The following is a 24164-nucleotide window of genomic DNA, read 5'->3' as shown; positions in this document are numbered from 1 at the left end:
ATTATTGTGTTGTGGTCTATTTGACTCTTGATATTGAGAAGGGTTTGTCTGTAGATGCTCCATTGTTCGGAGCATAAATATTTATGGTTGTTAGGTCTTGTTGTTGTATAATTCCCTTAAGCAGTATGAAATTACCATCTTTGTCTCTTCTGATTAACTTTGGCTTGAAGTCCACTTTATTTTTATTTTTTATTTTTTCTTCTTTCACTTTATCTGATATGAGGATAGAATCTCCTGCTTGTTTATGAGATCCATGTGAATGATTTTTTTTTTTTTTTGCCAGCCTTTTACCTTCAGTCTGAGAATGTCTTTGCCTATGAGGTCTCTTGGAGATAACATATTGTTTGTCTTGTTTTTAATCCAATCTGCCAGTCTATGTCTTTTGATTGATAAGTTTAGGCCATTTCATGCAATATTATTATTGAGATGTGATTTTCATTTTGTGTCATTTTGATTTATTTCTGATTTTTAATTTGAATTAGTTCTCCTTTGATTAACTCTTCTTCTAGTATAGTTCCTCCCTTTGCTGGTTTTAAATTGTATTTTTAATTTCTACTTCATGAAATGTTTTTTGAGTACATTTTGTAGAGCAGGCGTTCTTGTAAGTTCTTTTAAATTTTGTTTATTGTGGAAGGTTTTTATTTCCTCATCAATTCTGAAGCTCAGTTTTGCTGGGTATATTAGTCTTTGCTGGCATCCATTTTCTTTCAGAGCTGATATATATGGTTCTAAGTCCTCCTAGCTTTGAGGGTCTGGGTTGAGAAATTACACGAGGTTTGGATTGGTTCTCCACTAAATGTGACTTATCATTTTCCTCTGTCAGCCTTTAAATTCTATCATTCTGTATGTTAGGCATTTTCATAATAATGTGCCTTGGTGTATGTCTGTTTTAATTTTTTTATTTGGGGTCCTGTATGCCTCACCTATCTGCTTTTCTGTTTCTTAATTTAGGTTTGGAAAATTTTCTGATATTATTTAATTGAAAAGATAGTACATTCTTTTGATTTGTATCTTTGTCTTCATCTATTCCAATAAATCTTAAATTTAGTCTTTTCATGTTATACTATTTTTCTTGGAAGTTCTGTTTATGGTCTCTTAATATTTTTTCTCCATGGTCAACTTCATTTTCAAGATTACATATTTTGTCTTCATTGGCTGAAATTCTGTCTTCCAAGTGGTCTAGTCTGTTGGTGATGTTTTCCAATGAATTTTCAACTTGGTTTAACTTGATTTCTTAATTTTGAGGATTTCTGTTTTTTTCCCCATAATCTATCCATTGAAGTGATCTTTTACTTCCTATATTTTCTCTCTTATTTCACTCCTTTCACCATCCTTTATCTTGCAGATCAGCTTAAGATTACTTTATAAACTCATTTTTCTGACATTTCTTCCACTGTGTTAGGGATAGATCCTGTTATTGAAGTATTATGGTTTCTTTGGATGGTTTGTTATCTTACTTTTTTATGTTGTTTGTGTGTACCCATCTAGTATGGATCTGACGCAGTAGAATTTCTACCCTGTGGTCTCATAGTGTCCCTGAATGTTTTCAGTACCTCACAGTTTAGGGGAACACAGATAATAACAGCCAATGCAAACAATATATAGCATTAACCCAAATTGTTTCTGCTATGACATCTATGATATTAAGTGTCACAATAACCAGCAATGATGTGATCAATTATTGCCCACAGTAAAAACAATAAGTTTGCAGAAGCAATAGTAGTTTCAAAGGGTGAACAGGGAGATAATAGAAGAGATGTAGTATGTGATGATTATGAGGGAGGAGAGAAAATATAAGTAAAAAGTTAAAAGAAGAGTGTAAGAGATAACAATAATACTTGGTTGTAAGCAGAAGAAAAGAGTGAGAGTAAAGTGAAATAGGTGATAGAAAAAAATATATAAAGTAAAAATTAAAAAAATTAAAGAATACAAAGGAAAACTGAAATACACTAAATAAATATCCTTGTTCTGAAAAGATGAGCCATGAAAAATAACTGCCTTCCAAAATGTGCTAGAAATGAGAAAAAACAGACAAATATTTATATGTATGTATAAGTGTCCACAAACCATTGAGCTCATAATGGAGAAAAGAAAAAAAATTCTTAATGAAAATTTAAATTGCTTCCATTGGAGTTCAAAAAATTCTTGGCTTCCCTTCTTAGGAGTGTTGAGTGGGTTGGAGCTTGATGTCTGCTCCACCCTAAGGATGGGGCAGCTGTAGTGTTCTATGAGAGGAAATCTTATAGGTGGAGCTCCTGAAGGTGGGGTTTAGGCCTAGTTAGGCTCCAGGTTCTTCCTCAAATAGCAATCTGATGATTTTAAACCTGTGTACCTCCTGAGCCCAGAAATTGCTGGTTCATGCTGGAAGAGAATCTCCCTTGGGTTCCACTCATGTGACAGAGGAGCCAATTCTTTGTCCCCTTTTTGTCACCCATAGAAGCCATATTTCTTTTTTCTACTAAATTATTTATTTATTCTAATTTGTTATATATGATGGCAGAATGCAATTTATTTCATATTACACATAGAGCACAATTTTTCAAGTTACTGGTTGTGTATAAACCAGTGTTTTCACACCATTCATATCTTCATACATGTACCTAGGGTAATGATGTCTAACTTATTCCCCCATTTTTCCTACCCCCACACCCCCTCCCTTCCCCTCCCTCCCCTTTGTCCTATCTAAAATTCCTCCATTCTTCCCATGCTCCCCACACTCATTGCCATTATGAATCATCATCCTCATATCAAAGAAAATATTTGGCTTTTGGTTTTTTGGGATTGGCTTACTTCACTTAGCATTGTATTCTCTAACTCCATCCATTTTCCTGCAAATGCCATAATTTTATTCTCTTTTAATGCTGAATAATGTTCCATTGTGTGTGAGATGCCCTTCAGTAGATGAATGGATAGGGAAACTGTCAAAGTTTCCCTATCCATTCATCTACTGAAGGGCATCTGGGTTGATTCCATAGCTTAGCTATTGTGAATTGTGCTGCTATAAACATTGGTGTGACCGTGTCCCTGTGGTATGCTGTTTTTAAGTCATTTGGATATAAACTGAGAAGTGGGATAGCTGGGACAAATGGTGGTTCCATTCCAAGTATTCCAAGGATTCCCCATCCTGCTTTCCAGATTGGCTGCAACCAATTTGCAGTCCCACCTTTCCCCCACATCCTCACCAACACTTATTATTGTTTATATGCTTAATAGCTGCTATTCTGACTGAAGTGAGATGAAATCTTAGAGTAGTTTTGATTTGCATTTCTCTAATTGCCAGAGATGTTGATCATTTTTTTCATATATTTGTTGATTGATTGTATATTCTCTTTTGAGAAGTGTCTATTCAGTTCCTTGGCCCACTTATTGATTGTAGAACCCATATTTCTAGGTATTTTGGATTAAGTCTCCAAACTCAGTCACTCTAGCCCCAGCCCTTTGGAATTCCCAGCTGAGTGTGTCACTCCCAGCTGATCCTATGAGCTGCTGACTCAAAGGGGAAATGAGGAGCTGGGAGGGTTTCAATGACCCATATTTCCCCATGTAAAGCCCTCTATTTGTCTGATTTTCTCCTGGTCAATTTGGCATGCTCTATATTGTTTGCTGTGGGTTTTTTAGGCCTATATTTTGGGCCCAGCTCAGGTTTGTCAGGAATTGGCCCCTACAGCTGATGGCTTCCATGATTTGGCTGCAAAATGTCCTCCATAGGTAACTGGGAGAGAGATGTGTCTTCTTTCCCACAAAAGGATATTATGCAGTACAACTTTCACATTAGTCTGGCAGTGTCTTTGATACCTGGTCTCTCTGTACCTAGTCATGTCACAGGCCTCCTAAAAATGTGGTTTTCTTCAATTCCCTTATCCTTCCACTTTGCTTGCCAGGGTGGGGTGGGGGGGGGTGCTGTTCTGACCGGCTCTAGCAGTGGCAGTGGCACTAGCATTGGCACAGGGTATTTTTTCCTTATTTTAGTATATCCAACATCCTGAGAACCCAATCTGCTTTTTTCACTTACCTGTCTGCTGTTTTGGAAAGCAACCTCCTCTATTCTGCCATCTTCCTTGTTGCTGACTTTGCCCTTTTCTAATTAACAACATGTTCTCAATTGTTACATGTTAGAATATGGAATACTGAGGTTGCTCTTTCTCTCCTCTGATTGCCCTGGTTACTGCCTTCAACACAGTGCCAATGTGGGAGAGTCCTCTATGCTTCATTTGGTAAGATGCTTGCTTTGAGGATGGAATTGTGTCTAGGGAATCATGTCAAGAAAATATCTGTCAATTCTTTCTTAACTGAATATTTTAAAAAAATCATAACTTGTGTTTCATATTTTGTCAAATGGAAACAGAAAGCGTGTCTGTTATTTTAATGGAGAGTTTTACTTGTAGAATTTTTAACTATTTGTCAAGAAGGCACTACTAGGATACCTGAGAGGCAGCAGAAACTGTGTGAAGGAGCTCACACACTTGGGTTGGGGAACAAAGTGAAGAGAAGGCACCCGTGGAGCCCATGAGAAGAAGTCTACTATGTGATTTGATGTGGCATCTGAGCTCAGAGGAGGGGCTTGTAGAGTCAGACCCTAACTCTGAGGAGGGACTTCTGGTTGACTGGAAGAGCAAGTGCTGGAAAAATAGCAAACTGAATTCAAATGCAGCTACTGGAGCAAACCACTACATTTGGAGTGGAAAATCAAGAGGGAGCAGATGGGCAGGAGCAAAACCCCCAAACCACCTCCCTCCAGTGCTCTCTACAGCAGAGGTTAATGGGGAGTAGCCTGTCAAGCAGGAATGTTTTGCCAGGTGCCAGCCCCATATCACAGAGCAGGAATGGAAGAAGGGTGAACTTGAAGCCCGGCTTGATAACTGGCACAACACCTTCCAGAATGATTTGATCTTTCTCTTTGGAGACATGGTTTCTTGGTTTATTTTCTGTTGCTATACCAAAACACCCAAGTATGGGATAATTTATTAAAAAATAGAAGTTTATTTGGCTTACAGTTCTGGAGGCTGGGAATTCCCAGAGGATGATGCCGATATCTGTTTTAGTACCTAGTGGGGGCCTTCTTGCTGCATCATAACATGGTGGAGGACTTCACATGGCAAGAGGGAACAAGTGTGCTAGCTCAAGTTTCTCTTCTTTTTCTATGAAGCCATTAATGACATCACAGGGGCACCACCCTTATGACTTCATCTAATCCTAATGAACTCCCAAAGGCTGCACCTCCAAATACTGTTAACATATGAATTTAGGGATTAAATTTACAACACATGAATATTTTGAGGAGAAACTCAACCATAGCATATGGAGATCATGAACTATACACTAATGTGATTAGGCTTTCTAATATTGATTATTTTTTTTGGAACCAATTCCTACTTGGTCACAATGAGTTGTTTTAATATGTTATTTGCCCATATTTTATTTAAGGTATTTAAAACCAGTATTTAAAGTGAAACTGGTTTAGTGTTTTTTTTTTAGAGCAATATTTATGCCAATGTTAACTTGGCCTCCTAAAAAAAATAGAAATTGTAATTCAATCTCCATTTTCTGTAAGGGTTTAAATAACATTTGAGATTATCTGACTAAGAAAGATTGCTAAATTTCTCCATAAAATCATCAGGGCCTATTGTATTATTTGGTAAGAAATTTATCCCACAGCTTCCCCAGTGTTAATTTCTTAGAATTCTTTAAAAATTTTTTTTTGGAGTTGTAGATGGACAGAATGCCTTTATTTTATTTGTTTATTTTTATGTGGTGCTGAGGATCAAGCCCAGTGCCTCATGCATGCTAGGCAAGCACTCTGCCACTGAGCTACAGCCCCAGCTCAGAATTCTTAATTATAGTAATTAAGATTCTAAAGTTCTAAAGTTTCAGATTAATAAGTAATTTTCCTAAAATTATGCTTTATTTATAATGTTAAATTTATTTATATTATTTTCAAGGTATTATTTTAAGATATTAAAATATTCTCTATTTCATTGGCTTTCCCCCCTTTGACCTGTTCTGTATGTATTGTTGTGCTTTTTCTCTTTTTCCAGCATTTTCTTTATTTTTACATATGCAATAGTTTTTTGATTATTTTTCACTGTTTAAAAGTTTTTCAATTCAATATCTTTTTTTATCCTTATTTACCACACTGGTTTTATTTCTTACCTATTATTTATTGAGAAAGATATTGAGTAATAATTACATATTTTTTGTTTTCTGAACACAGAATAAGCTGTATTCTTATGTATGTGTTTGCACATATATCTGTAATTTCTTCTTGGCAAACTTAATGTGTTTTCAGAGACACAAATATTAATGTTATATCTTCATTATAAATTATAGCCTTTATTATTAAAAATAATTTTTCTTGGTCCTGTTAATTGCTTTTTGGTGAGAATTCTCCTTTATACCAACATTTGTCTAGTATGAACTTTCTCAACCTTTTATTTTTTCCCTTTCTGAATCTTTTTGCTTACTGTGTCTCTTATAGAGTTGGATTTTTGTTCATCAGTAGGATAAATTTTTTCTTATAATAGATGATCTAATCTGACTTCTATTTATTGATACTAATGAAATGTTGAGTGTTAGTTTGACCATGTCATGTTTTATTTGCTTTTGTTGAGTATTGACTTTGTCATTCAGGAAGATTTGCATGTTATAGTAATTACCTCTATATTAATGACTTACATAAATGCTGTTGTTTCCTTCTTCTGTAGATTCTCCCTGTTGGTTTCTTACTTAGAGCAATGTGAAATTATTATGTAACCTATTTCTTCTCCTTCCTCTTCCTAAGTTTTGAATTTTAGATACCACTTTTATTTTATTGTTGATCTTTTCAGTCTTCAATACATTCAAGCTTCAACTTCACTTGCCAGCCTCAAGGGATATCCTTATACTTTCTGCTAATACTAGGAAACAACCAGAGATCTTTTACTTCCAGTTACCCTATCCTTTCTCCTTATCTGTCCATTGGTAAAGTGTTTGCTCAAATATTTTGCTTTTGTGTTTTTTAATTTTTTTTCTTATTATTGAGTGAAATTCTGGATATAAATCTATTTTATTTTATTTATTATATAATTAAAATTTTTTTTTTATTTTGCTCTGCTGGGGATTAAACTCAGGGTCTTGTTAATTTGCCCATGCTAACCTCAAACTTGTGATTCTTCTGCATTAACTTCCTGGGTAGTTGTGATTACAGGCCCATGCCACTGCATCTGGCTGTAAATTTTGTAGAAAAGTTTTTTTCTATATCTAGAATGATTGGAGAGATTTTACAAAATTTGTTAATGCAGTGAATTATGCTGATTTATTTTTGAATGTTAAATTAGCTTTGAATTCCCTGGATAAACCCCACTGGGCCAATGTATGTTATTTTCTGTATTTGTTGTTGAATACACAGCTGTGTTTGTATGTTAATGAAGGATATTCAGCTGTGCTTTTGTTATAATGCCTTATGTGTTTTGGGATAAAAATAATATTGGCCTTATTGAGTGAGTGGAATGCATTCACTCTTGTTGAATTATCTGAAAAAATTTATGTAGAATGTTACTATTCTATTATTCTTCCTTAAATGTTAGAATTCAATAGCAATCTGTTGTATTTTATTTTAATTTACAAACTCACTTTGTTAATAATGTAAGTTTATACAAATTCAGTTTCTTTTAACCAAATATAACTTACCCTGAAATTGCAAATTTAATTTCTTTATAGACACATATTGTTATTTTTTGTCCAGGTTGCCTATATTTTCTTAAGTTGTAGTAGTGCATGCTTTGTCCATTTCACTGAAGTTATCAATTTTATTGGTATAAAATTGCTTGTAATACCCCTTATAATGATTATAATAATTGTCTTATAATTATTATTAATAATTGATACACTATAATTAATACATTACCATATTATATAATTACAATATAATATAAATTAACATTATATAATATTAATATATTATAATTATTATTAATAATTAATAACGATTATTAATATAATAATAATTGTAAAAGCTTCAATGATGCTACTTCTATCCTTCCTTCCTTCCCTTGGGAAGTTTAAAAATTTTTATTTATTTTTTTTTTATATTACATGACAGTAGAGCAAACTCACACTGCATGATATAGAGTGTGCCTAAGTGACCAGGAGAAAATTAAATGTGAATAGAGGTCTACACAGGAGACAAGAGGTCACAGAAATGCATCCAGTATTCCCCTCTCCCCTCCAATCCAGCTGCTTTCAGAACTAGCTGGTAGAGATGCACAAGGCCTGGAATTTGAAAGCACAGGGGTAGAAATTTCATTCTTCTTTAAGGCTGAGTAATATTCCATTGTGTATATGTACCACGTTTTCTTTTTCCATTCATCTGTTGAAGGACATCTAGATTGGTTCCATAGCTTAGCTATTGTGAATTGAGCTGATGTAAATATTGATGTGGCTGTGTCACTGTAGTATGCTGATTTTAAGTTCTTTCAGTATGTATGGAGGAGTGGTATAACCAGGTCAAATGGTGGTTTCATTCCTAGTTTATTAAGAAATCTCCATACTGCTTTCCAAAGAGGTTACACAAATCTGCAGTCCCACCAGCAATGTATGGGGTACCCTTTTCCCCACATCCTCACCAACACTTATTGTTATTTATATTCTGGATAATTGTCATTCTGACTGGAGTGAGATGAAATATTAGAGTAGTTTTGACTTGAATTTCTCTAATTGCTAGAGATGATGAACATTTTGTTTTCATGTTTGTTGATTGATTGTATTTCTTCTTCTCGGAAGTGTCTGTTTTGGTCCTTGGCTCATTTATTGATTGGGTTATTATTATAATTTTTTTGGTGTTAAGTTTTTTGAGTTCTTTATATATTCTGGATATTAGTGCTCTATCTGAGGTACATGTGGTAAAGATTTTTTTCCCACTCTGTAGGCTCTCTCATCATGTTGTTGATTGTTTCCTTAGCTGAGAAGAAGCTTTTTAGTTTGAATCCAGCCATTTATTGATTCTTGATTTTACTTCTTGTGCTTTAGGGCTCTTGTTAAGGAAGTCAGATCATAGGCCAACATGGTGAAGATTTGGGCCTGCTTTTTCTTCTATTAGGTACAGAGTCTCTGTTTTAGTGCCTATGTTTTTGAACCACTTTGAGTTGATTTTTATTTTAGGTGAGAGAGTTTTTAATTTCATTTTTCTATGAATGGATTTTCAGTTTTGCCAGCACTACTTGTTGAAAAGGCTACCTTTTCTCCAATATATGTTTTTGGCACCTTTGTCTATTTTGAGATAATCATATTTATGTGGGTTTTTTGTGTGTCTTCTATTTTGTATCATTGGTCTACTTGTCTATTTTGGTACCAATACCATGCCATTTTTGTTACTGTTGCTCTGTAGTATAGTTTAAGTTCTGGTATTGTTATGCCTCCTGCTTTACTCTTCTTGCTGAGAATTGCTTTGGCTATTCTGGGTCTCTTATCTTTCCAAATGAATTTCATGATTGCTTTTTGTAGTTCTAAGAAAAATGTTATTGGGTTTTAATAGGAATTGCATAACATTGTATAACAGTTTTGGTAGTATGACCATTTTGACCATATTAATTCTGCCTTATCCAAGAACATGGTAAATCTTTCTATCTTCTAATATCTTTTTCAATTTCTTTCCTTAGTATTCTGTAGTCTTTATTGTAGATGTCTATCACCTCTCTTCTTATACTGATTCCAAAGTATTTTATTTTTTTTTGAGACTACTGTGAATGAGGTGGTTTTCCTAATTTCTCTTGCAGTAGATTTATCACTTATATATAGAAATGCATTTGATTTATGGGTATTGATTTTATATTCTGCCACTTTGCTGAATTCATTTATTAGTTCTAGAAGTTTCATGGTGAAATTTTTTTTAGTTGGACACAAAACCTTTATTTTATTTATTTATCTCTGTGTGGTGCTGAGGATCGAACCTAGTGCCTCACACTTGCTAGGTGAGTACTCTACCATTAAGCCAAACCCCAGCCCCTATGGTGTAATTTTTTTGATATTCTAAATATAGAATCATGTCATTGGCAAATAGTGTATCCCTTTAATTTCTTTCATTTGTTTTCTCTAGCTAGAGTTTCAAGGACTTTGTGGAATAGAAGTGGTGAAAGAGGGCATCCTTGTATTTTTTTTCAGTTTTTTGAGGGAATGCTTTCAATTTTTCTCTATTTCAAATGAAAGTGGCCTTGGTCTTAGTGTAGATAGCTTTTACAATGTTGAGGTATGTTCCTGATACCCCTAGTTTTCCTAGTGTTTTGAACATGAAGAGGTGCTGTATTTTGTCAAATGCTTTTTCTGCATCTATTGAGATGATCATATGATTATTGTATTTAAATCTATTGATGTGTGATGCATTATGTTTTTTGATTTCTCTATGTTGAACCAACCTTACATCCCTGAGATGAACCACACTTGATCATGTTGCACTAATTTTTTTATGACAGTAAAGCTTTATTTTTTAATTTTTATTCATATATTACAGCAGAATGCACTACAATTCTTTATACACATATACAGAACATTGTTTTTATATCTCTGGTTGTATATAAAGTATATTCACACCAATTCATGTCTTCATAAATGTACTTTGGATAATAATGACCATCACATTCCACCATCATTTATAACTCCATGCCCCACCCCTTCCCCTCCAACCCCTCTGCCTTATCTAGAGTTTGTCTATTCCTCCCAATGCTCTGTCTCCCTATCCCACTATAAATCAGCCTCTTTATATCAAAGAAAACTTTTGGCATTTGTTTTTTTTTTGGGGGATTGGCTAACTTCACTTAGCATTATCTTCTCTAACTCCATTAATTTACCTGCAAATGCCATGATTTTATTCTCTTTTATTGCTGAATAATATTCCATTGTGTATATATGCAAGATTTTTTAATCCATTCGTCTATTGAAGGGCATCTTCAACAGCTCAGCTATTGTGAATTGTGCTGCTATAAACATTGATGTGGCTGTGTCCCTGTAGTATGCTGTTTTTAAGTCCTTTGGGTATAGACCAAGGAGAGGGATAGCTGAGTGAAATGGTGGTTCCATTCCCAATTTTCTAAGAAATCTCCACACTGCTTTCCATATTGGCTGCACCAATTTGCAGTCCCACCAGCAATGTATGAGTGTACCTTTTCCCCCACATCCTCACCAACACTTATTTTGTTTGTCTTCATAATAAGCTGCCGTTCTGACTAGAGTGAGATGAAATCTTAGAGTGGTTTTGATTTGCATATCTCAAATTGCTAGTAATAATAAACATTTTTTTTCGTATATTTGTTGATTGATTGTATATCCTCTTCTGAAAAGTGTCTGTTCAGGTCCTTAGTCCATTTATTGATTGGGTTATTTGGGTTTTTTTTTGGTGCTTATCTTTTTGAGTTCTTTATATACCCTAGATTAGTGCTCTATCTGATGTGTGAAGGGTAAAGATATGCTTCCAAGATGTAGGCTCTCTATTCACTTCACAGATTGTTTCTTTTGCTGAGAAGAAACTTTTTAATCTGAGTCCATCCCATTTATTGATTCTCAATTTTAATTTTTGTGCCACAGGAGCCTTATTAAGAAAGTTGGGGCCTAATCCCACATCATAGAGATTAGGGCCTACTTTTTCTTCTGTTAGACACAGGAACTCTGGTTTTATTCCTAAGCCCTTGTTCCATTTTGAGTTGAGTTTTGTGCATGGTGAGAGATAGGAGTTTAATTTCATTTTGTTGCATATGGATTTCCAGTTTTCCCAGCACTGTTTGTTGAAGAGGCTATCTTTTCTCCAGTGCATGTTTTTGGCATCTTCATCTAATATAAGATAATTGTAATTTTTTGGGTTAGTCTCTGTGTCCTGTATTCTGTACCATTGGTCTACCAGTCCATTTTGGTTCCAATACCATGCTGTTTTTGTTACTATTGCTCTGTAGTATAGTTTAAATTCTGGTATTGTGATGCCACCTGCTTCACTCTAACTGCTAAGGATTGCTCTAACTATTCTGGGTCTCTTATTTTTTCAGATGAATTTCATAATTGCCTTTTATATTTCTATGAGGAATGTCATTGGGATTTTTATCAAAATTACATTAAATCTGTATAGTGCTTTTGGTAGTATGGTCATTTTGATAATATTAATTCTGTCTATCCAAAAGCAAGTAGATATTTCCATCTTCTAAGGTCTTCTTTCTTTAGGGTTCTGTAATTTTCATTATATAGATCTTTCACCTCTTTCATTAAGTTGACTCCCTAGTATTTTATTTTTTTTTTGAGGCTATTATAAATGGGGTAGTTTTCCTTGTTTCCCTTTCTGAGGATTTGTCACTGATATACAGAAATGCCTTTGATTTGTGTGTGTTGATTTTATATCCTGCTACTTTGCTGAATTCATTTACTAGTTCTAGAAGTTTTCTGGTGAATTTTTTTAGGGTCTTCTAGGTATAGAAGCAAATAGGGCCAATTTGAGTTCTTCTTTTCCTATGTGTATCCCTTTAATTTCTTTCATCTGTCCAATTGCTCTGGCCAGTGTTTCAAGAACTATGTTGAATAGAAGTGGTGAATGAGGGCATCCCTGTCTTGTTCCAGTTTTTAGAGGGAATGCCTTTAATTTTTATCCATTTAGAATGATGTTGGCCTGGGGCTTAGCATGGATAGCCTTTATAATATTGAGATATGTTCCTGTTATCCCTTGTTTTCTAGTGTTTTGAACATAAAGGGGTGCTGTATTTTGTCAAATGCTTTTTTTTTTTTTTTGCATCTATTGAGATGATCATATGATTCTTATATTTGAGTCTATTGATGTGATTAATTACATTGATTAATTTCCATGTGTTGAACCAACCTTGCATCACTGGGCCTGGGATGAATCCCACTTAATCATGGTGTACAATCTTTTTGATATGTTTTTGTTTTCAATTTGCCAGAATTTTATAGAGAATTTTTGCATCTATGTTCATTAGAGATATTGGTCTGCAGTTTTCTTTCTTTGATATGTCTTTGCCTGGTTTTGGATTCAGTAATATTGGCCTCATAGAATGAGTTTGGAAGTGCTGCCTCTTTTTATAGTTCCTAAAATAAATTGGAGAGTATTGGTATTAGTTCTTCTTTAAAGGTCCTGTAGAACTTGGCTGTGTATCCATCGGGTCCTGGGCTTTTCTTGGTTGGTAGACTTTTGATGATGTCTGCTATTTCATCACTTGAAGTTGATCTGTTTAAGTTGTGTATATTATCCTGATTCAATTTGGGCAAATTATATGACTCTAGAAATTTGTTGATGCCTTCGATATTTTCTATTTTATTCGAGTACAAGTTTTCAAAATAATTTATAATTATCTTCTGTATTTCTTAGTGTCTGTTGTGATATTTCCTTTTTCATCATGTATGTTAGTCATTTAAGTTTTCTCTCTCCTTCTTTTCATTAGAATGGTAAGGGTCTGTCAATTTTATTTATTTTTTCAAAGAACCAATTTTTTGTTCTGTCAATTTTTTCAATTGTTTCTCGTTTTAATTATTTCCTATCTTCTGCTGCTTTTGGCATTGATTTGTTTTTCATTTTATAGGACTTTGAGATGTCATGTTAAGTCATTTATTTGTTGACTTTTTCTTCTTTTAAAGAATGAACTCCATGCAATGAACTTTCCTTTTAGAACTGCTTTCATAGTGTCCTAGAGATTTTGATATGTTGTATCTGTGTTTTCATTCATGTCTAAAATTTTTTAAATCTCCTCCGTGATGTCTTCTGTAACACATTGTTCGTTCAATAGCATATTATTTAGACTCCAAGTGTTGAAGTGGATTTTATTTCTTATTTTATCATTGATTTCTAATTTCATTCCATTATGGATCTGATAGAATGTAGGGTAGTATCTATACTTTTTTTTATTTGTTAAGAGTTGCTTTGTGGCATAGTATATGGTCTGTTTTAGAGAAGGATCCATGTGCTGGTGAGAAGAAACTGTATTCTCTCGTTGAGTCTGTTATTGATTGTATTATTGAGTTCTATAGTTTCTTTATTCTGCTTTTGTTTGGAGAATCTATATAGTGATGAAAGAGGTGTGTTAAAGTCACTCAGAATTGTTATGTTGTGGTCAATTTAACTCTTGAACTTGAGAAGAGTTTGATGAACATAGATGCTCCATTATTTGAGGCATACATATTTATAATTTTTAAGTCTTAGGGGTATATGATTCCCTTAAGCAGTATGTAGTGTCTTCTTTATCCTTTTTGATTGACTTTAGTTTGAAGTTCTACTTTGATATGAGGATGGAATCCCCTGCTTGCTTCTGTAGTTCATGTGAGTGGTATGATTTTTCCTAACCCTTCACCTTCAGTCTGTGGATGTCTTTTGCTATGAGATTAATCTCTTGGAGGCAGCATATTGTTGGATCTTTTTCTCAATCTGCTAGTCTATGTCTTTTGATTTGTGCATTTAGGCCATTAACATTCAGGGTTATTTTTGAGAAATGATTTGTATTCCCAGCCATTTTTTTTAATTTTTAGTATTTAATGTGACTTGGTTTCTCCTTTGATTAGATTTTCCTTTAGTGTAATCCCTCCCTCTGCTGATTTTCATCATTGTTTTTCATTTCCTCTTCATGAAATATTTTGCTGAGGATGTTCTTTAGTGCAAGCTTTCTCGTTGTAAATTCTTTTAACTTTTGCTTATCATGGAAGGTTTTTATCATCATCAAATTTAAAGCTTAGTTTTGCTGATATAAGATTCTTGGTTGGCTTCCATTTTCTTTCAGAGCTTGGTATATGTTGTTCCATGATCCCCTGCCTTTGAGGGTCTGGGTTGAAAAGTTTGCTGAGATACAAATTGGTCTCCTCCTATATATTATCTGATTTCTCTCTCTTTCACAGGCTTTTAAGATTCTATCATTATTCTGTATGCTTGGCATTTTTATTATAGTGTGCCTTGGTGTAGATTTATTGTAATTTTGTACATTTGGTGTCCTGTAAGCCTCTTGTATTTGGTTTTCCAATTTGTTCTTCATGCTTGGGAAATTTTCTGATATTATATCATTGATGAGATTGTGCATTCCTTTAGTTTTGAAACTCTGTGCCTTCGTCTATCCCAATAACTCTTATATTTGGTCTTTTGATGCTGTCCCATAATTCTTGGATGTTCTCTTCATGGTTCGTAACTTTCTTCACTGTGTAATCAACTTTATTTTCCAGATTACATACTTTGTCTTTATTATTTGATGTTCTTTCTTCCAAGTGTTCTAGTCTGTTGGTTATGCTTTGTATTGAGTATTTTATTTGATTTATTGTATCCTTCATTTCAAGGATTTCTGACTTTTTTTTTCAGAGTCTCTATCTCTCTCTTGAAATAATCTTTTGCTACCTATATTTGCTCCTTATCTCATTGTTGGAGTGATCCATTTTTGCTTGTATTTGCTCATTTAGGTCATTATTTAATCCACAGATCATTTTAATTATGAACCTTTTGAACTCCTTCTCTGACATTTCATCAACTTTGCTGTCCGTGGGTTCTGTTATTATAGTGTCCTGGTTTGTTTGGGGCACTTTCCTCCCTTGTTTTTTCATGTTGTCTATGTATCTTTCTTTCTTGCAGTGTAGATCTGAGATATTACAGTTTCTTTCCTATATTCTTGTAGTACCTGTGCACATTGTCTGTACCTCACCTTGATGTTGGGCTTCCAGACCCTTCTGGTGTCCCCCAATGAACGCTACTGTATCCTGGATCTGAGTCCTGCACAAGTTGGAGTGGGTGGATCTGAGCTGCCAGGCTTGACCCCCCCACCATGGTAGTCTGCTGGTTTGAAGGGGAGGTCCTGCACCAGAGGCTAGGCTCTGGTGGGTGTATGCCTCGCTGGGGGAGGGTGAACCGGGCCTACTGAGAGCCTGGATCCTGCGGGCTGATGTGGGTGGTCTGGACTGGATCTTTGCTTCAGTTGGCAGTAGGCCACTGGTCAGGAGCGGCAGTCCTGCACCAGAGGCTAGGCTCTGGTGGGTGTCTGCCCTGCTAGGGGATGTACTGGGCCTGCTATGACCTGGGACCTGCACAGGTTGGTGTGGGTGAATCTGGGCCATGCCCTTGACCTCCCACAGTAGTCTGCTGGTGGGAAGGGGCCATCCTGCACCAGAGGCTAGGCTCTGGTGAGTGTCTGTCCCACCAGGGGAGGGGCATACTGGGCCTACTGTGTACCTGGGACCAGCATAGGATGGTGTGGATGGATCTGGCTTGACCTCCTACCTGCACTATCTTTTTTTTTTTTTTTTAATTTTTTATTGTTGGTTGTTCAAAACATTACATAGTTCTTGATATATCATATTTCACAATTTGATTCAAGTGGGTTATGAGCTCCCATTTTTACCCCATATACAGATTGCAGAATCACATCAGTTGCACATCCATTGATTTACATATTGCCATACTAGTGTCTGTTGTATTCTGCTGCCTTTCCTATCCTCTACTATCCCCCCTCCCCTCCCCTCCCCTCCCCTCTTCTCTCTCTGCCCCCTCTACTGACATTCGTTTGTCCCCCTTGTATTATTTTTCCCCTTCCCCTCACTTCCTCTTGTATGTACTTTTGTATAACTCTGAGGGTCTCCTTCCATTTCCATGCATTTTCCCTTCTCTCTCCCTTTCCCTCCCACCTCTCATCCCTGTTTAATGTTAATCTTCTTCTCATGCTCTTCGACCCTACTCTGTTCTTAGTTACTCTCCTTATATCAAAGAAGACATTTGGCGTTTGTTTTTTAAGGATTGGCTAGCTTCACTTAGCATAATCTGCTCTAATGCCATCCATTTCCCTGTAAATTCTATGATTTTGTCATTTTTTAATGTAGAGTAATACTCCATTGTGTATAAATGCCACATTTTTTTTTATCCATTCATCCATTGAAGGGCATCTAGGTTGGTTCCACAGTCTAGCTATTGTGAATTGTGCTGCTATGAACATCGATGTAGCAGTGTCCCTGTAGCATGCTCTTTTTAGATCTTTAGGGAATAGACCGAGAAGGGTCTATATTTTTATTGGTTATTGATGGACCTTTATTTATTTATTTGTTTTATATGTGATGCTGATAATCAAATATAGTGCCTCACATATGCTAGGCAAGTGCTCTACCACCAAGCCACAACCCCAGCCCCACACTATCTTTTAAATATGTTTTTGTATGTGATTTGACAGGATTTTATTGAGAATTTTTGCATCCATATTCTTCAGGGCTATTGGTCTGAAGTTTTCTTTCCCTGATGTCTTTGTCTGATTTTGGTATTAAGTTGATATTAGCTTCATAGAATGAGTTTGGAAGGATTTCTTCCTTTTCTGTTTCATAAAATAATTTGAGGAAGATTGGTATTAATTCTTCTCTGAAGGTCTTGTAGAACTCAGCTAAAAATCTATCTGGTCCTGGGCTTTTCTTGGTTGGTAGGATTTTGAACTTTTCATCTCTTTTCTTCTTGGAGTTTTTCAGTTTCAGATCTTGTATTTATGCATATAATCTATTTTTAAATTTATTTTTGGATATGATGTAAGCTGGGAGTACAATTTTATTTGTTTTTGCATGTGGTTTTTCAATTTCCCCAACCCTATTATAAAAGAGATGGTCCTTTCCTCACTGCCAAAACTTAACTGTCCTTATATTCTTGGTTTATTTCTGAGCACTTATTCTGTTTCATCTGTCACATATCTGTTTTTTAAAAAATATATTCTGTGCTTACTATGTGTCAAATATTTTTTTTTAGTTCAATGGACCTTTATTTTATTTACTTATATGCGGTGCTGAGAATTGAACCCAGTGCCTCACACATGCTAGGCAAGCACTCTGCCTCTGAGCCACAACCCCAGCCCCAACACATATCTGTTTTTAATGCCAGTACTATAGTGCTTTGAGTATTATAGCTTTGTAATATGATTTGAAATTAGGAAGTGTGATGTCTTCTACTTCGTTTTTCTTTCTTAATATTGTTTTGGCTGTTTAATTTAATATCTTCTGTGGCTCTATATCCATTTGAGAATTCTTCTTTCTATATGAAAAATTCTTTTGTGGTTCCATATAGATTTGATAATTTTGTTTCTATGTAAAAATGTCTCTGAAATTTTGATAAAGATTGTGTCAGATCTGTATATTGCTTTGGGTAGTATGGACATTTTAACAGAATTAATTTTTCCAATACACAAACGTGGAATATCTTTCTATATTTGTAGCATTCTTAACTTTTTAAAATCAATGTTTTATATAAATAAATTGTTTGTTTATTTTATATAAATAAAGTATATAAATTGTTTAATAACTTGATGAAATTTATCCTAAGCTTTTTATTATTTTTGTTGTTGTGGTACTGTTTTTTTTTCTTGGATAGGTGGTTAATGGCCTAAAAATACACTATAGATTTTTAATGTTTATTTTTGCATTCTTCAATGTTATTAAGCACATTTTTTGAGAATGGCATATAGTTGAGTCTTACTTTGTAAATTTGAATTAATAATTTGTCTTCTAATTGGGGTATTTAGACCATTTATATTTAATGCTACTATTGATATTGTTACTTTTAAATCTACTGTTCTATTTGTCTTTTAGTTTTCTCTTCTACTGTTTGTTTACTCTTGTTTTTCTGTCTTGTCTGGATTTGGTGGTTATTTTAGATGACTCTTTGTTTGCTTACTATTGATTATGATTTATGCTTGCTATAATTTGCTTTGTTTGTTTAATAGTTACTTTAGAGAAACTATTACTCTAATGTACTTATTCTATAATATAATATTACTTGGAGGTAGACTTAACAAAGACTTAACAAAGATTACATCCAAATAATATTATAACACTTTATAAATATAGTCATCCTTCAGTATTTGAAATTCATGGATTCAGCTGTTTGGAAAAATTATTTGGAAACTATTTTTTCTTGTCATTATTCCCTAAACAATATAGTTTAACAACTATGTACAAAGCATTTACATTGTATTATGTATTATAAGTAATATAAAGATAATTTAAAGTATATGTTAAGATTGCATATGTTATATGCAATTAATGGTACGTTAATTGTACATTAATTAATGGTTAATGGTACATTAATTGCAATTAATTTATATAAGAGACTTGAGCATCTGTGGATTCTGAAATCCTGGAACTAATCCCTGAGTATATTGAGAAACAGCCATATTATAAAACCTTACATTAATGTACTTCCATTTTTGACCTCCTATAGTTGTGTATCATCATACACTTATATATGTTGCATAAACCCCACAGTACATTTTGTTATTTTTGTTTAAAAAGGTAATGTTAGTGCTACTTATTTTTATTGGTGCATCTCAATTATTACAGAATGGTGGGTTTCATTGTGGCCTATTTGCACATACAGAAAACACAATTTGAACAATTTTATTCCCCAAATTTCTTACCAAATATCTCTCTCTTCACATTCCCTTCTTTGTACTTAATGACCACCCTTCTATTTTCATGGCATTTATTCCCCCCCCCCCCCGTTTTTTTTCTTCACCTGTAGCTTACAAATATGAGAGAAATCATATGACACTTTTCTTTCACAGTCTGGCTTATTCACTCAAAATTATGGTCTCCAGTTCCACCCATTTTTCTGCAAATGTCATAAATTCATTCATTGTAATTGAATAAAACTTCATTGTGTATATATATCACAATTTCTTTATCAATTCATCTGTTGACATATGGGTATGCATGTATCTCTAAAGTATGCTAACTTTAATTCTTTTGAATATATATCATTAGGTGATATTGCTGGATCACATGGTATTTCTATTCTTAGTTTAAAAAATTTGTTCTAATTAGTTATACCTGACAGTCGAATGCATTTTGACATATCATACATAAATGGAGTATAACTTTTTATTCTTCTGGTTGTACATGGTGTAGAATCACACTGGTTGTGTAATCATAATTGCACATAGGGTAATAGTGTCTGATTAATTCTACCATCTTTCCTCACCTATAACCCCTTTCCTCCTTCACTCCCCTTTGTCTAATTCAAAGTCCCTCTATTCTTTCCTAGCCACCCCCTAATTGTGAATAAGCATCCATATATCAGAGAGACCATTCAGCCTTTGGTTCTTTGAGATTGGTTTATTTCACTTAGTACAATATTCTCCAGTTCCATCCATTTACTGGCAAATGCCATAATTGCATTTTTCTTTATGGCTGAGTAATATTCCATTGTGTATGTATACCACATTTTCTTTATCCATCATTTGTTGAAAGGCACCTAGGTCGGTTCCATAGCTTACCTATTGCAAATTGAGCTGCTATAAACATTGATGTGGCTGTGTCACTATAGTATGCTGATATCAAGTCCTTTGGATATAAACCTAGGAATGGGATAGCTGGGTCCAATGGTAGTTCCATTCCAAGTTTTCTGAGGAATCTCCATACTGCTTTCCAGAGTGGTTGCACCAATTTTTCAGTCCCACCAACAATGTATGTGTGTACCTTTTCCTCCACATTTTCACCCACATATATTGTTGCTTGTATTCTTGATAATTGCCACTCTGACTGGAGTAAGATGGAATCTCAGTGTAGTTTTGATTTGTATTTCTGTAATTGCTAGAGATGTTGAACTTTTAAAAATATATTTGTTGATTGATTGTATTTCTTCAGTGAAGTATATTCTTAGTTTTTTGAGAATTCACTATACAGATTTCCATAGTGGCTGTAGTAATTTACATTCCCATCAACGGTGTATGAGAGTTCCTTTTCCCTGCATCCTTGCCAGCATCTATTGTTATTTGTATTCTTGATGATTGCCACTCTAGCTGGAAGAAGAGAAAATCTTAGTGTTGTTTTCCAAGATTTTTAAGTATGTTGAGCAACTTTTTCATATAGTTGTTGGACATTTGTACTTCTTCTTTTGAGAAGTGTCTGTCTAGTTCATTTGCCCATTTATTTATTGGGTTATTTGCTTTTTTAAGGTTAAGTACCTTTTATAGTTCTTTGTATATTCTGGATAATCCTCTGTCAGAAGAGCAGCTGTATAAGGCTTTCTCTCATCTTGTTGAAACTTCATTTCATTAATTGTTTCATTTGTTGTGCAGAAACTTTTTAATTTGATTCCATATCATTTATTGATTCTTTATTTTATGAGCTATAGGGGTCCTGATCAGGAAGTCTTTGCCTGTGCCTATATGTTGTGTTTTTTACCCCTATATTTTCTTCTAATAGTTGTAAAATTCTTGGTCTTGTACTTAGAACTTTGATCCATTTGTGTTGTATTTTGTATAGGATGAGAGATAAGGATCTGGCTTCATTCCTATACATATGAATAACCAGTTTTCCCAGCATCACTTGTTAAAGAGCTATTTTTTCTCCAATGTATATATTTTAACCTTTGTCAGGTATCAGATGATTGTAGGTGTATGAGTTCATTTCTGTGTATTCTGTTTTATTTCATTTGTCTATATGCCTTTTTAAATGCCAGCACATGCTGTTCTAGTTACTATGGCTCTGTAATATACTTCAAAATCAGGTATTGTGATGCCTTTAGCATTGCTCTTTTTGCTCAGAATTGCTTCAGTTATTCTGGGTCTTGTGTTCTTCCACATGAATTTTAGGATTTTTTTTTCTAGTTCTGTAAAGAATACTCAGTATTCTGATGGGAATTGCATTGAATCTGTAGATCACTTTTGGTAATATGGCCATTTTATCTATTAATTCTGCCTATTCATGAACATGGGAGATCTTTCCATCTTCTAGTGTCTTTTTTAGTTTCTTTCTTCAGCATTCTAAAATTTTCACTGTAAAAGTCTTGGTTAGATTCATTCTTAGGTATTTTATCTTTTTGTAGCTATTATGAACCAGGTTGTTTTCCTAAAAATTTTCTCAGCCAATATTTTATTCTGTATAGAAAAACTATTGATTTTTGTATGTTGATTTTGTATCTTGCTACTTTGCTATTTTTTTTTGTTGGTTCTAGAACCTTCTGGTGGGACCTTTAGGATCTTCTAAGTATAGAATCATATAATCTGAAATAGAAATAATTTGACTTCTTCCTTTCCTATTTGTATCCCTTTTATTTTTCTCTTGCCTGATGACTCTGGCTAAGATTTTAAGAGCCTTATTGAATAGGAATGGTGCAACTGGATATCCTTGTCTTGTTCCTAATTTTGGAGAAAATGCTTTCAGTTTTTACCCACTCAGTATGATGGTGCTTTGAGTTTGCTACATACAGCTTTTGTATTTAGGTAAGTTCCTTTTATCCTTAGCTTCTTCAGGAGTTGCATCATGAAAGAGTGTTGAATTTTGTCAAAGCCTTTTTCTCATCCATGAGATAATTATGTGATTTTTGTTGTTTGCTCTATTTATGTGGCATATTATATTTATTGATTTGCATATGTTGAACCAGTCATGCATCCCTGGAATAAAGCCAATTTAATCATGGTGTATGGTCTTTCAGATGTGTTGTTGAATTTGATTTGCATCTATGTTTGTCAGTGATATTAGTCTGTAGTTTTCTTGAGGAGTTCTTTCCTGATTTTGGTATCCAAGTGTTACTGTCTTCATAGGATTGACTTTGGAAATGTTTCTTCTTTTTGAATTTCATGAAATATTTTTTTAGGTATATCCTTTGTGTATTTCAGCCATTTTACCTTTAAAACAAATTTTGTAAAATATGTCAATGTATCTCTGAGTAGTTGAACAGTGTTTTTTTAAAAAACAACAATAAAAAAGCTAAGTATATACCTAAGCCGTAAGACTTAGTTTCACGCCATTATCATCTGACTACTGAGGAAAAAAGACCTGAATTACAATAACCCATCTCAGCAAAATTTTCCAATTCAAATCAGAAGGGCTTCAATTTACAAATCTTTTGAAAGGGCAATATTAATGCAATTCACATCGGAACATCTAGTTAATACAATTAACAACAAACCACAATTTTGCTGTATGGTAGAACTTTCTACTGGTCTTTCAAGTCCTTCAGCCTTCTGATTGCAGACTTGACTGTGACGGCAGAAATGGTGTTGTAGGTCCAGGCACCACCAGCCACTGTTTTCATGCAGAAACCACAGTGCCAGATCCCCATGTTCTTTCTGTGGGTTTGCCACAGAAAGAACATGTATACTTGGAGTGCTGGCTGATTTCAATTTTCTTCACCATTTTCCGGAAGGAGGCACCATAGCAGGTCCCGCGATTCTGACTTTCTTAGTGCGTTTAGCCATGTCCCCGCGACTTAGGCCTGAGACCAAAGAGCTCATGAAATATTTTGAGAAATATTATTATTAGTTTTTCTTTAAAGATCTGGTAAAATTCAGCTGTGAATATGTTTGGTACTAGGCCTTTTTTATTGGGACAATTCTTATCACTGCTTTAATCTCGTGCTTGTTCTTGTTATGTTTAAGTTTTCTATATCTTCTTCAGTTCTGGTAGGTCATTTCATATTATCTAGAGGTTTGTTCATTCCATCTTGATTTTCCAATTTATCAAAATGTAAAATTTCCAAAGAGTCCTTAATAATTCTCGGAATTTCAGTTTTTGCTCTTGTGGTATCTCTTTTTTTCATCCCAAATTTAAACACATGTGTTTTCTTTCTCTTTCTTTTGGTTACTTTGGATTGGGGTTTATAAATTTTGTTTATCTTTTCAGAAAACCAACTCTGTTTCACTGATTCTTTGTATTGTTCTCTTAATTTCTATTTTAATAATCTCAGCTTTAATATTTATTATTTCTTTCCTTCTATTAGTTTTAGGATTGGTTTGTTCTTGTTTTTCTCAGACTTTGAGATGCATGATTAGGCTATTTATTTGCACTCTCTCTTTTCTCAATGTAGGTGCTCATAGCTACAAACTTTCCTCTTAGAACTGCCTTTACTGTATCTAAGAGATTTGGGGCTATGTTTTCATCATTTGATTCTAAGAATTTTTCAATTTCCTTCTTAATTTCTTCAATGATTTACTCATCATTCAAAAAAATATTGTTCAATTACCATGTATTTGTCTATTTTCTGTAGTTTTTCTTGTTCTTGAGTTTTTTTTAATTTTTTTGGTACCAGGGATCGAACCCAGGGGCACTTAATCACTGAGTCACATCCGCAGTCCTTTTTTATATTTTATTTAGAGACAGGGTTTCTCTGAGTTGCTTAGGGCCTTGCTAAATTGCTTTGAACTCACAATCCTCCTGCCTCATCCTCCTGAGCCGCTGGGATTACAGGTATGCACCACTGCGCCCCGCTCTTCTGA

The 24164-nt window shown here is 34.3% G+C and overlaps 1 pseudogene; it reads right to left on the bottom strand.

Moving 5' to 3' along the window:
• Positions 1-22719: 22719 nt before the first annotated feature.
• On the bottom strand, positions 22720-23147 carry LOC114102390 (large ribosomal subunit protein eL43-like; annotated as a pseudogene).
• Between the last annotated feature and the right edge of the window lie 1017 nt (positions 23148-24164).

Source organism: Marmota flaviventris, chromosome 4, assembly GCF_047511675.1.
Source record: "Marmota flaviventris isolate mMarFla1 chromosome 4, mMarFla1.hap1, whole genome shotgun sequence".
Classification (NCBI taxonomy): Eukaryota; Metazoa; Chordata; class Mammalia; order Rodentia; family Sciuridae; genus Marmota; species Marmota flaviventris.
Note: the sequence above shows the minus strand (reverse complement) of the source record. Positions and strands in the feature narration are given on the sequence as shown.